The sequence below is a fragment of the Oryctolagus cuniculus genome, chromosome 10 (assembly GCF_051225735.1).
Source record: "Oryctolagus cuniculus isolate XC-2025 breed Fujian yellow rabbit chromosome 10, ASM5122573v1, whole genome shotgun sequence".
NCBI lineage: Eukaryota > Metazoa > Chordata > Mammalia > Lagomorpha > Leporidae > Oryctolagus > Oryctolagus cuniculus.
In genome coordinates this window covers 103,935,160-103,948,068 of record NC_142876.1, presented here as the reverse complement: position 1 = coordinate 103,948,068, position 12,909 = coordinate 103,935,160, and the positions used below count along the sequence as shown (strand labels likewise).

At 53.9% G+C, this 12,909-nt stretch overlaps 1 long non-coding RNA gene across 2 annotated transcripts in view; it reads right to left on the bottom strand.

The window, feature by feature from the left end:
* Positions 1 to 2,379: 2,379 nt before the first annotated feature.
* LOC138843207 (uncharacterized) overlaps positions 2,380 to 12,909 on the bottom strand; it is an 80,047-nt gene continuing 69,517 nt past the window's right edge. For both annotated transcript variants that reach the window (XR_016214878.1, XR_011379570.1), the window contains 2 exons: positions 8,156 to 8,306; positions 2,380 to 6,902 (listed from right to left, as the gene is read on the bottom strand). This is a non-coding gene — a long non-coding RNA (uncharacterized LOC138843207). The remainder of the gene's footprint in view (positions 6,903 to 8,155; positions 8,307 to 12,909) is intronic.

The window sequence follows — 12,909 nt, the reverse complement described above, 5'->3', positions numbered from 1 at the left end:
TTCACTCCATGGTCTCTTCTTTAGGGGTAATTCTAGTCCTGGGCCGCTGAACACACACACACACACACCCCTTTCGTGGGTCCATTATTAGTGAGACAGATACCGGTATTTCCCACCCAAGGGTGACTGTGAGGGACCCAGTGCATCCCTGTGCCACTTTACCCAGCTGTATGGGCCTATTTTGATTCTCATTTTATCCCAGTGTTCTGCTGTCTCCAGCAGAGATGGTACTCAATGAATACTTGTTGAATTCCCTAACCATATGCAAAGGTCAAGTTTAGATGATTTGCATTTGTGATAGATTAAATCCAGAAACTGAGCTCCCTGCACACCAGGCAGGAGTCCTCCTGTCTCCTGGGCTCTCTCCACACATTGGCTGTCTCCTTGGTACGGCTAGTAAGTAAGCTTTCTGGAGGCAGACGCCTCCTCTGCGGTGTTCACACCGTACCCTCAGGGAACCTGGAGCACCGGCTGACACAGACCAGGCACGCAGTAGGAACCGGACTTCTCTATAGCTGAGAAACTTCTTTCATTACCTACACGGATTTCAATGAAAGTCTCAGAGATCTCTAAGGACTAAAGATCATGAAACTTCCCAGGAACACCAACGAGATAGAGAAAATGTGGGGGTTGGGTGGTAGAGGGACAGAAGGAGACTTTTTTTTTTTTTTAATTTTATTTGGAAACATAGATTTACTGAGAGAGGGAGAGACAGGAAGAGAGATCGTCCATCCATTGGTTCTCTGTCTAAATGGCTACAACAGCAGCAGCTGGGCCAGGCAGAAGCCAGAAGCCAGCAGCTTCATCCAGGTCTCCCAGATGGGTGGCAGGAGCTCAAGTGCTTGGGCCATCCTTTGCTGCCTTCCCAGGCACATCAGCAGGGAGTTGGGTGGGAAGTGGAGCAGCCGGGACTCAAACCACCGCCCACATGAGATGCAGGCATCACAGACAGCAGCTTAACCCGCTGAGCCACAACACCGGGTCCAAGGGAGACACTTAAATTCAGCGTCCTCAGGGTCACAGTAGATATGATAGGTGACAACAGTTTGCTTCAACAAGTTACGTGAAGTAACCGCACGGATGCATATTGCTTATATACGGAGTTAAAACTGCCTGAAAGTTGTCTTTGTTCCCCAGATCGTCCAAAGCATACACTCCAGAAATGCACACTGCTCCCGCTGGAGATGAAACTCCTAGTCAGTCACACTTGCCCAGCACCACCCCCTGCAAGAGACCACATGAAGACCAGGCCAAAACCAAGTCTGTTGCTTTTCTCCGCAACATGCAGGGGTTAGTAGCATTTGCAGCTGCTTACCCATATCTGTTTCTTCATTTCTTTTTTTTTCTAATTTATTTATTTTAAAGACAGTTAGAGATAGAGGTAGAAAGAGAAAGAGCTTCCACCCACTGGTTCACTTCCCAGATGGCTGTAATGGCCAGAGCTGCACTTATCCAAAGCCAGGAGCCAGGAGCTTCCTCTGGGTCTCCCACGTGGAGACTCGGGCCATCCTTCACTGCTTTCCCAGGCCATAGCAGAGGGCAGCATTGAAGTGGAGCAGCCAGGACTCGAACCTGGTCCACCTCCCTCTTTGTAGCAGTGGCTTTGTTGGATCTGAGGCTCTCAGGGCTAGCCACAACCAGATCAAAGTCTATCATCGACCTAAGCAAAAAGCTTTCGGGGTCCTTTCTATTTAAGTGGAAAGGGTTTCAGGAAAACCAGCGTGGAGTATCGCCAGCTGTGACTGGTCCATTTCTTCCTCTCACATCAATGTCATTGCTAAAGGGCATGCTGCCCCTTCCCCTCCTCCTTTTTGTTGAGACCCTTGGTTGCAGGAACCAGGCTCAACTCCCCCAGACTCCTTGCAAAGCAGCTGGAAAAACAGATAAGCTGCACAGGGCAGCTTGTGAAACAGCCAAGAGGAAAGCTGTCAGCGGCCTCTAAGAGCCCCCTACTCCCTGCTTCCCACCAGCTGCAGGCAAAACCCCCTCAGCCTGCCCCCAGCGGCAGATTCCCTCCTCAATCAGATAAAACCTGGCCCTACACACGCCCTGCACAGTATCCTCGCAAGAACGGACTGTCGCCCCTCTTTGCTGCAATAAAGCCCCCTGTCTCTGTTGAGCTCGGCTCCATCTCCTTTTTCCTTCTCTCTTTTTTGGGAGTACAAGAGGCCAGAACCCCGAGCTGTTCCAAACCTAACAATTTCAACTGCCTGTATGAGTCCCTGGCTCACTGGGGTTTTTTTGTTTTGTACAGGAAGCTTTTTGATGGTGACCTATAGGACTTGGACAAAGCTACCTGTTTTCCCTATTCGGTCTGCTCAGTTTGTTCTTTTTAATATTTTATTTTTTCTCTATTTTGTTAACTTTCTTCTCTCTCCATTTTTTACTTATTTGTCACTTTTTGTATTTATTTTGTTTTCATTTTCTAATGTGTTTCTCCCATTTCCCCCACATTTTTAATCCTTTAGATAAGACTATTAGACTTACTGATTAAACTTGTTTAGGTAATGTTAGTTGGTGTTTCCTTGATTGATTTTCCTCATTTTTTGTGCCTTCTCATATTTAATGAGATAGAATTAGCGATTAGTGTCATTCATATGTAGTGTTACCTGTAACACTGGCACTGACAGTGTTGTTTCTTTTCCATTTCCCAGTTGTCAGAGTTGTCATGGGTGCTACCAGCATCAGAGAGGCTCGGAGGTGGGTGCCCCCGTGCGGCCTCCCACACTGACGAGGAGGTCCTCGATGGATACCAGGTCCTCAGAACCACTCTCCAGAGTAACTTGGCCAAGGGAAGCTGACCTAGCATCTGCAAAGCGAGACCCAGGCGGCCATGACAAACGCCAGAGCCAACCAGGCCTCCTCCAGCTTCCTGCAAGTGTGGGTGGAAGCAGACATTAGCAAGAGATGCATTTCCCAAACATTTCAGGCTGTTATATATACGCACACAGCAGACAGAGCATACATTTTCACGGCCTATGCGAGCAGGGGGGACCTTGACCAGGACGTGGCAGAGTGTGGCCACTTGTGTGAGGAAGAGGCATGTCAGATGTTTAACCAGACATTATCAGCAGTGTTCTACTGCCATAAGAAGGGCACTGAAACTTAAAATTACAAAACCTCCTTTGGGATGCCCGGCTGAATATTAACTGAATTTAGCTGCAGACTGACTTAAGCGATAACATCTGGACACATTTTGTGGGGTGCCAGAGCACCCTGCCCTCGAAGATTACCAGATGAGGAACTCAGTGGTTATAAGGCCGATGTCTGGAGCCTGGGTGTGGTCCTGTATGCCATGGTGACAGGTCCCTGCCTTTTGTTGGGAAGAACTGGATGCAGCTGGAGGACAACATCCTGTCTGAATATTACCAGGTCCCATCTTATATGAGCCTAGAGCTGGAGCACTTGTTATGAGAGGTGAATGACCTATGACCCCAGGGAGAGCCCACAGAGGCAGACGTAATGGGCCACCAGCGGCTCAGCACTGGACAGAAAGAATAGGAAACAAGTCAAGGGACTCCAGAGAAGCCTCGGGATTCTTCCCAGGAACAGGAATACATACGCAAACCGCTGCAGGCCTGGGCTTTCAGCCACTTCTGCCCCAGGCCGTGCTGGGAGAAATCCCACATGAAGGTCGACCCCAGAGTGGAAACAAGCGAACTAACTGATGTGGTTCCTCCAGGTTCTGGTCAGGATCCTGAAGCTCAAAACTGCCTGGCAGGCACGGGCTCTCAGCTGGGCCGTAAAGAAGACTCCCCGACTCGCAGAGGACAGAAGGGCCACACAGGGCTTGGGGGTACAGGGAGGCTGTGGGGGTAGCCCCTACCTCAGGCCGCCCCCTCCCTTCAAAGCTATCACATTCTCCAACACCTCCCTGATGGATGGGACCACAGGAGCAGTGCCTGTGAACGTGTGCCTCCCATCCCCCTCCCACTGCTGCCCAGAGGCCTAGCTGTCAGGGCTCGATGTCATGATGGCTATCTTGATTTTAAAAAAAAAAAGGCCCCAGACACACACAGTGTTTATAAAATCCTTCAGGTGCTTCCCACAATGCTGTGTGAACTAAACATAAACTGCCTCCTCTTGTCAATTAATTTTAACCATGACTAGTTAATTCTCTTTGTCATCCAGTTTTCTTTTCTCTAAAAAAATCTGCATTCTAAGAAATATTCTTAAATACAGGTTTTCTGACAGCTTTGGAAATAATGGACTAGACAAGAAGTTCTGAAACTCTAAAAATTGAAAAAAAAATCTGCTTATGGAAATTAATAAAAAATTAGTTGCATAAACCAGATAAATAAAAAGCATGCATTTTTATGTCTTTTGTTTAAAACACTGTTGGTTCTGTATTTAAAAATGTTTCCTCTTCTAGATTCCAAAGGATCTTTTTTTTTTTTTTTCTGTGACTTCTATTGTACTCAGTGCTTTGGGACAGCTTTGTAAACAGATAAAAATGCTTCCCTTTCCTTCTGCTTAATTCCTCTAAATTCAAAAGTTTTCTGAGGCATTTTAGATTCTCAGGGCAATGTGACTGTGTTCACATGAGTTCAGTGAAAATCTGTTCTCAGAGAACACACTGGCCCCGCTATGATACACTAACTGCTGTCACCATACTTACACACCTAGTCCATCCACAGACCGGCACTGTGGCCCAGACTGGGCTGCCGTCCGTGGAGCTGGCATCTCATGTGGGCTCTGGGCTGAGTCCTGGGCGCTCCACTTCTGATCCAGCTCCTGCTAATCTGCCTGGAAAAGCAGAAGCTGGCCCAAGTGCCACACCGACACGAAAGGTCAAGTTCAGTTCAACAATGGAGCCCACTTCTTCTGAGACCTCTTTGTCACTTACAAGTGTCTAGATGGGATACTGACATTGACTCCTGGTCATCACATACTTCTTCTCCCTCCAAAGTGAGACTGGATCAGCAACCAGGTCTAATCTGACCTGCCAATGAGGGCCAAGGAAAAGCCAGCTACAAGATGACTGATCAGCGATACACTCATGCGCTCAAAAGAGGATTTCGAGCACAAGGAGAGAATACAAATCAAGGTGAATTGACTTCTGTCAACAACAAAAGCCGCGGTTGTAGAGCAAGGATTCTTACGCACGGCTGAATGATAACTGTGCTTACACAGTTTCTTAAAGCACTCGAAATGCCTTTATAATGGCCCAAAAACAAACTTAAAGGGGTCATTAAAAACTGGCTAACAAAAAGGCTCTACCAATCATCCTTGCACGTCGCGAGACAGCCAGAATGCCACCCACCTTGCTTCTCCTGGTTCTGTTTACAGCCCTTACATCCTGCTTCATGTGCACCCAGGTCCCCGAGTCCCTGTCCCAATACTGCACGTCCTTTCCACTGTGATTGCCTTGGTGACACTCTTACTCCGGCTTAGCCGCCTCCCTCATGCCTCTGATATGTGTCACTTCTAGAAATCCTGGCCTGAAGACCCTGTATATTTAACCCTCTTGTCAGATTTGTCTCTGCTCATTTAGGGGCTGCCAAGCTGCAGACGGTGCTGCGACTGGAGCCCCAGCTGGAACCCTCATTCTACCGGGCACCTGCAGACCCAGCCTCAGAGGGATGGGCGGCTGCCGACCCAGCTCTACGCCCCTGATCACAGAGCTGAGCAGCCGTGGCCCCAGATCAGCTCGCAGCACTCAGGGCTCCCTCCCTGATGGGGGAATGTGAGTAGTTACAAGCGCTGACAGGCAGTCAGGGATTCCTGTCTGGGAGGAGGTAATGTGAGAAGGCAGTAAGAAAAACAACAGGCAGAGATGGGAACAGAACGGGTCCACAGGAGGAACGGGGCTCTGACACCAGACCAGACCAGACCAGACCAGACCAGGAAGCAGCATGTCTCCAGTGCTCAGCAAGCCATAACCTTCCTTAACTGCTCAGGTCGGTAACAATTTCTGTGACATTTCTCAAGTGATGAGTTAGGTAACATTTCTTCTTGGTTAGCAAGCATGAACACTGCCTGGGAGACATAGGAGAAACAAAGCAGACCCCTGGAGTAGCAAAGCCTGCTTTTCCTTCCGCTCACCCACCCTGTCAGCGTCATCACTTCTCATCACTGTAAGACAAAGCCATCTCTCGAAATTCCTGTAACACTGGCAGCACCCTGACCTTCCAAAGCCTCCTGGGCAGAGCACGGGGTGAGCTGAAAGAGGGCTGCAGGCGGCCTGGAGAGGAGGGGACCCTCTGGCCCCACCTGGACGAGCTGCAGGAATGAGGCCCTTCCCCTCCCCTTGCACTCCTCGTTCTCCTCTTCCCTGTTTCTGGGGAGGTGGGAGGGCTCTTAGTGATGGCCCCGTCTTCCAAATCTGATGGTGAAACTGCTCCCCTGAGCTGGTCTCGGCTCTCGCTGCTCCGCCTCCTCCTGACACTGGACTGAGCCTGTGCGGGCTGCAGCCCGAGCTGGGGCTCAGTACTGAGTTGGAGTGCGTCTGAAAAGTTGCATGGAAAAGCGCCTTCAGAGAATTAGCAAGGTCACAGGAATGATTCACGGCTTTCCCACAGGGACAAGGCCCTGCGTCATATGCGGGGCAGAGATGCAGACTCTGTGGGTGACCTCCCGACACGCTCGCCACCTGGTGCCATTTTCAGGAAGTCCCACAGGAACAGAAGCTCCTGCTGGGTGTGTGCTTATGTGGCCCCGAGGTCCACGACACGATGACAAGGTGCTGGGAACCACACGGCGCTGGGCACCCACGAGGCTCAGGGGTCGCTTGTCTGTGCTGTTTCTTGACTGTGTCATGTGGATCTTGGGCCTTTTCAGGCTGTTGTGTTTTCCTTCTGGGAGCTGTGGCATGGAGCAGTCCCTCCGGGAGGCCTGGCCCAGGTCTCGGCCCTTCAGCCCGTCCACACGTCCAAGGGGTGCTCGGCAGTGGGTCAGAGGTCCTAAGGGTCAGAAGGAGGATTAATGGGAAAGAGCATCCCACAGGGCTGGCGGGCAGGGGGCCGTGGCTCAGGCAGGTTCCGGGTCCCAGTTACCGTTATTTCCATGTGAGCATGAATATGTGGAGGGGAAGTCCCTCAGGTCTCCCTCCGGGATCATCAGAAGCCCAGAGAGCACCCAGGAAGGCCCCCGGCCCTCGGGCATGGCCTGGCCTGCCCTGTGCACAGCCTCTAATGTGCCGTGACCGCCAGTGATCGCAGCCAGGGATGGCCCTGGAGCCTCCCCGCTCAGGTCAGCTTGTCCTTCAGCCTGAGAGCAGGGCCAGGGGAAGCCAGCAGGCTGGGCACGGGGTGGCAGCTTGTCGCTCCCCTCTGTCCCCAGTGTGGGTTTTCTCTCTGCCCAGCAGCCCAATGTTGGTCCCCAGTGTTGCTGTGCTTCTCACCATGCCTGGCACCCCTCCCTTCAGTGCAGGAAGCAGTCCCCTCCGACTTCCACGACCTCTCTCTCCTGTCCCCTGCAGACCCTTGCAAACCCCTCCCCACCCCACCCCACCCCCACCCCCACCGTTCCCTCTGCACACTGAGCCGTCCAGTTTGCTGCAGATACCGGGCCACCCCCGGGGCCTTTGCATGTGGTTTCCTCTCCAGGGAGCCCACAGGGCAGGCATGGGCCTGAGCTCACTTGGGCTCCCTGAGAGCAATCAGTCACAGACCGCATGTGAAAGCCTCCATGTCCAGCTGGGAAGATGAGACAGGGCTGTGTGTACAGGATGGAGGCGTCCAGGCAGCAGGAGGCCCATGTGATAGGAGGCCCAGCCCCCTGGTTTCTAGAACAACCTCCCGTTGCTCCCTGTGGCTCTGGGTCTCACCTACATCTTCCCCCAGTGTAGCTGGGTAGCACCAGTTCATGAGCTTCCTCCACGTCCTCTAGCGTCTTTCAAACACCTCTCCCCACCTTGTCACCAGCTCCCCCCAGGACCCCTCACCCTTCATCCCCTGTGCCCTGCCCCTCACAGATGTGTCTGCCCGGGTGTGCTGAGCTTGTCAAGATCAGCAGATCCCAAGCTGAGCTGGGCCCCTGCCTCGTGACTAAGTCCTCCAGAGTCCTCCATGGTGAGCAAGTGATGGAGGCCAGATCGGGGCAGCCCAGGCACAGCCTCTCCCCACCCACCTCTGATGAGAGCCTCCCCAGAATTCCAGCCCGGGCGTCCCCTTCTTCCTCTCCGCCCCCACCCGGCCCTTGGGAGCACACTCACCTCCCTCTCTGCCACACCTCCAGCAGGACCACATGGTCAGCGTCTCAGCAGAGGCAGACGTGGGCCCACTGAGCTGTCAGGACTCAGGCTGTGGGGTCAGCAGTGGGCCACAGACGTGGTGAGGCCGGCCTGGGGCTGTCACTCCTGTCACCTGGGAGAGGGTGGAGAGTCAGCCCGCTGCTCTGCCCCGAGGGAGTACCAGGGGCTGAGATGCAGCCCTCAACCCCATCATTTCTAGATGGTACAGGGGCAGCAGAGAAGGGCCAGGGTGGGCGAGCCCGGGGACCCGGAGGCTGCGAGACTGAAAAGACACAGCTGGGCAGTGTCCCCCCAGGCCGGGTGAGTCCCCACGTGTCCTCCACTGCTGCCCCCACCCTTGCTCTGTCCCCTCCTTGTGTCCCCTGCACACAGTCAGCATCCCAAGTCCACAGGGACAGCAGCAGCATCAAACAGTGACCGAGGGCCAGCACCTGCCCAACGCCCACGTCAGCTCTCAGCTCACCTAGCCCAGCACGTCCGTGAGGCGCCCACAATCACACCATTTCTGGAGGAAGCCAAGGCTCCAAAGAGACAGGAACTTCCCAAGGTCCCCCCGAGGCCTCAGAGCCAGGGCTGCTGGCCTCAAAAATTCTCCCCAAAGAGCACGACTCTCAGGCATTCCGTTCAGCTGAGGGGAGCCCTCAGCAGGCTGCAGGGTCAGGATGTGACAAGGTGAGAATGGAAGCCCCAAACTCGCTTCTTCCTCCTACCCCACCCAGCTGTTCATGGGATCCATGTGACCAGGGTGAGCCAAGGTCACTTGGGTCTTGGGAAGGGACTTCAGGAAGCAGGGGAGGAGGAGTCTCACTTTGGTGAACTTGACCTCCACGTGGCTGGGCTGGATCATTTCACGACTCAGTCACTTATCCATCCGCGTGTTTTGTGAGCCCCTTTTTACGTCTCACCCAGTGTGTTCACACAGCTCACGGGCTGTGACCCAAGTGTGATCCCAGTACTCGAGAGGGTCCCAGCTGAAGCCGGAACGCTGGCGATCCAGCAGGGCTCCGTGGAGGAGGGGACCTCTCGCTGGGTCTCCCAGGGAGACGCACGCCTAGCCAGGCCCTGGCAGGAACCAAGCATGTGCTGAATGCACGGAGAGCTCCCAAGTGAACGCGTGTCCGCACACAACGACCCCTGAAGGTTTGCTGCGGGAGCCCCATCTTCCCAGGGGCTCTACCCGCTTCCTTCCCAGGGCTGTGGACCCGAGGCAGGGTCTGCTGCTCAGAGGCTTCCGTAGTGTAGCAGCCTCAGTTTCCCCTTCTCTAAGGACAATGAAGGCGCTGCCTCACTCAGTGCCGAGGACCAGGTGACTGAGTGCAGCAGTCCCTGGGCTGACAGGCACTCTCTGGCCCAGGCAGAGCTGTGATGGCCACGCCTCTCAGAGCCCCCGGGTGAAGGACCACATTGAGAGCCCTGCCTGAGGACCGGGGGAGGGAGGCGCGGGGTCTCCGTCTGGCGAGATGGTTTACTTCCTGTGGTCCGTTTGTGCCCTGGGCCTCTAGAATAAGGGAGCAGTATCTGGGATGCCACGCAAGATGAAAACATTGCAGGCAACGAGATGTGGATGAACAGATGTGAACGGACGGTGGCGGGGTGCGGGCTGCTGCCGCGGGGACAGGGGCACCCACCGGCGGGGAGGGGCACTGCCTGCTCTGCTCAGGGCATCGCGTTCACAATGCCTGCGAGGCGGTGGTGGTTCTTCTGGCACTTTTGGTTTTAAAATCATTATTTGTTTCACTGAAGTGTAGCACAGAGATTCAGAAAGCCGTGCAGCTCAGACGTCTGTGAGATGCACCTGTGTAGTCCGCAGCAGGCTCCTCCCCGCCCCACCCAGTCTCAACCACTGCTCTGACTTTAATCTGATCGGCTCCACGTGGCTGCTCTTTCATTTCGCTTATGTCCAATGGAGACCCCAGGTCTCTGTCAGGCAGATGTTTCTGACCCTTCTGCTCAGCCGCACTGCCTGGCAGCAGAGGGACTCGGGCTGTGGCAGCCCGGTGAGGACGGGCCCTGTGAGGCAGTGCCACGCTGCAGTGCAGCTGGTCCTGCCACGAGTCACCAGGTCTCCGGATTCACAAGACTCGGCCAACCTGGAAACCTGTGGCTCATTTGCATCCCCACCGTGGACAACATTCCCACACTGTGGAGGAGCATTTGCAGTTTGGCCTGACCAGTGGCCCTCAGACATGGCTCAGCCCCGGTCTTCCCAGCTCCTGAGGGCCAGAGGCAGAGGGGACTTGCTTGAGGCCACTGCTATAGACTTGATCAATGGCACTAAAACTTCCCCAGCCTCATCACTGCTCCCTTTACGGCCATGTCAGAAACGGCCTAGTCTCACTCGTTCACTTCCTGAGGAGTGAGGCGGGATTTGCTGAGGGCCCTGTCGAGATGCTTCCAGAGAGCGGCCAGCTGGTATGACCAGCGTTAGCTCCTTCCTTCTCTCCCAGCACTGGCCTGGGCGTATGGAGGGTAAAGACCTACTGGAGTTGCTGCTGCCCGTGGTGGCCTGAAGGGGCACCTAGAAGTGACGCTGGCCTCATGACATGATGCTTATAAGTTGACCCCTGCACATCTGCGTCACCCACAGCCCAGGGGCGAATGCGTTCCCATCCGCACTCTCCCCTGGGGGCGGGGGCAGCAGACGGGCGGCTCTCTTGGAAAAGACAAGGGTGCTAGCTCCCCTCTGGGGACGCCAGCACTGGTCTCCTTCCTCACTCTTCCTCCTGTTTGTCCCCCACCGGCCAGGACACGGGCGGGGAGACAAGCCCAGCACCAGGTGCCCGTAGCTTCTGCTTTCTTTGAGCGACAGCTGACAGTGCGTGCCCTGTACAGTCCCCTGGCCTCTGCCTGCTGCCCTGCTCCCCCCAGCCTGCTGCGCCCTGGCCCAGCTCCTGCACACGCTCACACAGCAGCCTCGGTCAGCGACGTGGGCCTCAGGGAGGGCTTCATGGAGGAGCTGGGCAGTTTCAATGCCCCCTGCAGTCATCTCTGTGGGCAGATCTCTTCCCCAGGTGGCTCCCTGCGTGTCCTGTTCCTGCGGTGTCCTCACCGGGCTCATCACCAGCACAGTTCCCGGTGCTGCCATGGAAAGACCAGTACAGGATGCAGCCCTTCCTACGCAAGGGTGGATAACCTCCATCTGAACACCAGAGTGACTACCAGGGCCGGGAGGGCTGGGGCTGACAGAGGAGGGAGGAAGCTGGCCACCAAGTCAGAGATGCGACAGCAGAGTGGGAAGACGGTCGTTCACAACAACCCAGCACACATTTTATGAGCAGGAGGAAGACAGGAGCTCCGAGCACAAAGTAATGTCAAAGAAGGGGAACTGCCGGTTACCCCATTTGACCAGTGCCTAGTATATGCATTAGAATCCAGAAATATGCACAATTATTAATAAATAAAAACGTAATAAAAATAATGTAAATCAGGGACTTAGCAACCTTTGGCAAAAACAGTTTACAAAAGTGGCAGCCATTGTTGTTACACAATGGAGGACACACAAAAAAACTGCAGGATTCTTTTTTCCACCCAGTGAGGGCTTCCATATAGAAGGAACATGCAGTTAGAAATAATATTTTACCCGAAAACAAACTTTGTGAGTGGAAAACTCAGAATTACTGCGGTAAGGGATCAAGGTCTGAAAGTCTTAAAAATCACCACGCAGCACGGATCTTCGCCCAGGCTGCATACGAGCGCACTTCAGAGTGTCCATGGAAACACCAAATTAAAACACAAGCACTTCTTGAAATCCAGGCGTAGTTTTCGCATAGTATGAATTTTCCCCACAAACCCTGGAAGACCCTTTGTTTTGTGCTTTGGGAATTGCCTTTGTAGAAATTAACACAGATGTGTCTTAAGACAGTGTTTTCTGGGGCACAGAGGAGCAAAGAGAGAGTATGACTTCTCCTTTCCCAAATTCTCCCTTCTCTCACGATGGTGGCCGAGTCCTAGTTCTATATGAAAATGCCCACATACCTAAAAATGACATTCAGTTAACATCCTTCTACGAGTGTTCTGAGTATTTCCAACAAGCTTTCCATTAAGAGTGGGCTTTCCACTAAGAGGGGGCAGGGCCCAGCCTGCCTCACCTCCAGGAGGCTCTGTTTGAGCCATGCAGACACTGAGGGGCAGACTGGCACAGCCAGGACAGGACAGGTCAGGAGCCAAGAAGGCAGCCCTTCAGAGCCAAAGGGGTTGTCCCTGCTCAGAGAATGAGCGTGTGCCACAGAGGTTCAGGGCACAGGGTGGAGGGCAGGCATATGCCACAGGGACAGCTGTACCCCACATTGGAGTGAGTGCCTGGTATGAGTTCTGGCCCCTCAGCTTCTGATCCAGCTTTCTGCTAACGTGCACCTGGGAGGCAGCAGGTGCTGCCTCAAGTACTTGGATCCCTGCCACCCATGTGGGAGACCTGGATGAGTTCTGGGCTCCTGGCTTTGACTCGGCTAAGGCGTGGCTGTAGCAGGCATTTGGTGAGTGAACCAGCAGATGGATGATCTGTTTTTCAAATAAATGAAATAAATAAAAATTAAATGAAAAAAAAAAAAAAGACCACGGCTATAAGCTTTGACTTTGGTTTGCTCCAGCCGGCAGCCAGGGCCAGCCCCAGCCTTATGTTCTCTGCAGAGCATGACTGCTGTGTCTGGTGGGGAGCCCGGCACGTGGCGCTCAGGAACGGCCGGAGCCTGCGCTGTGGAGGACGGCAGACAGACTCG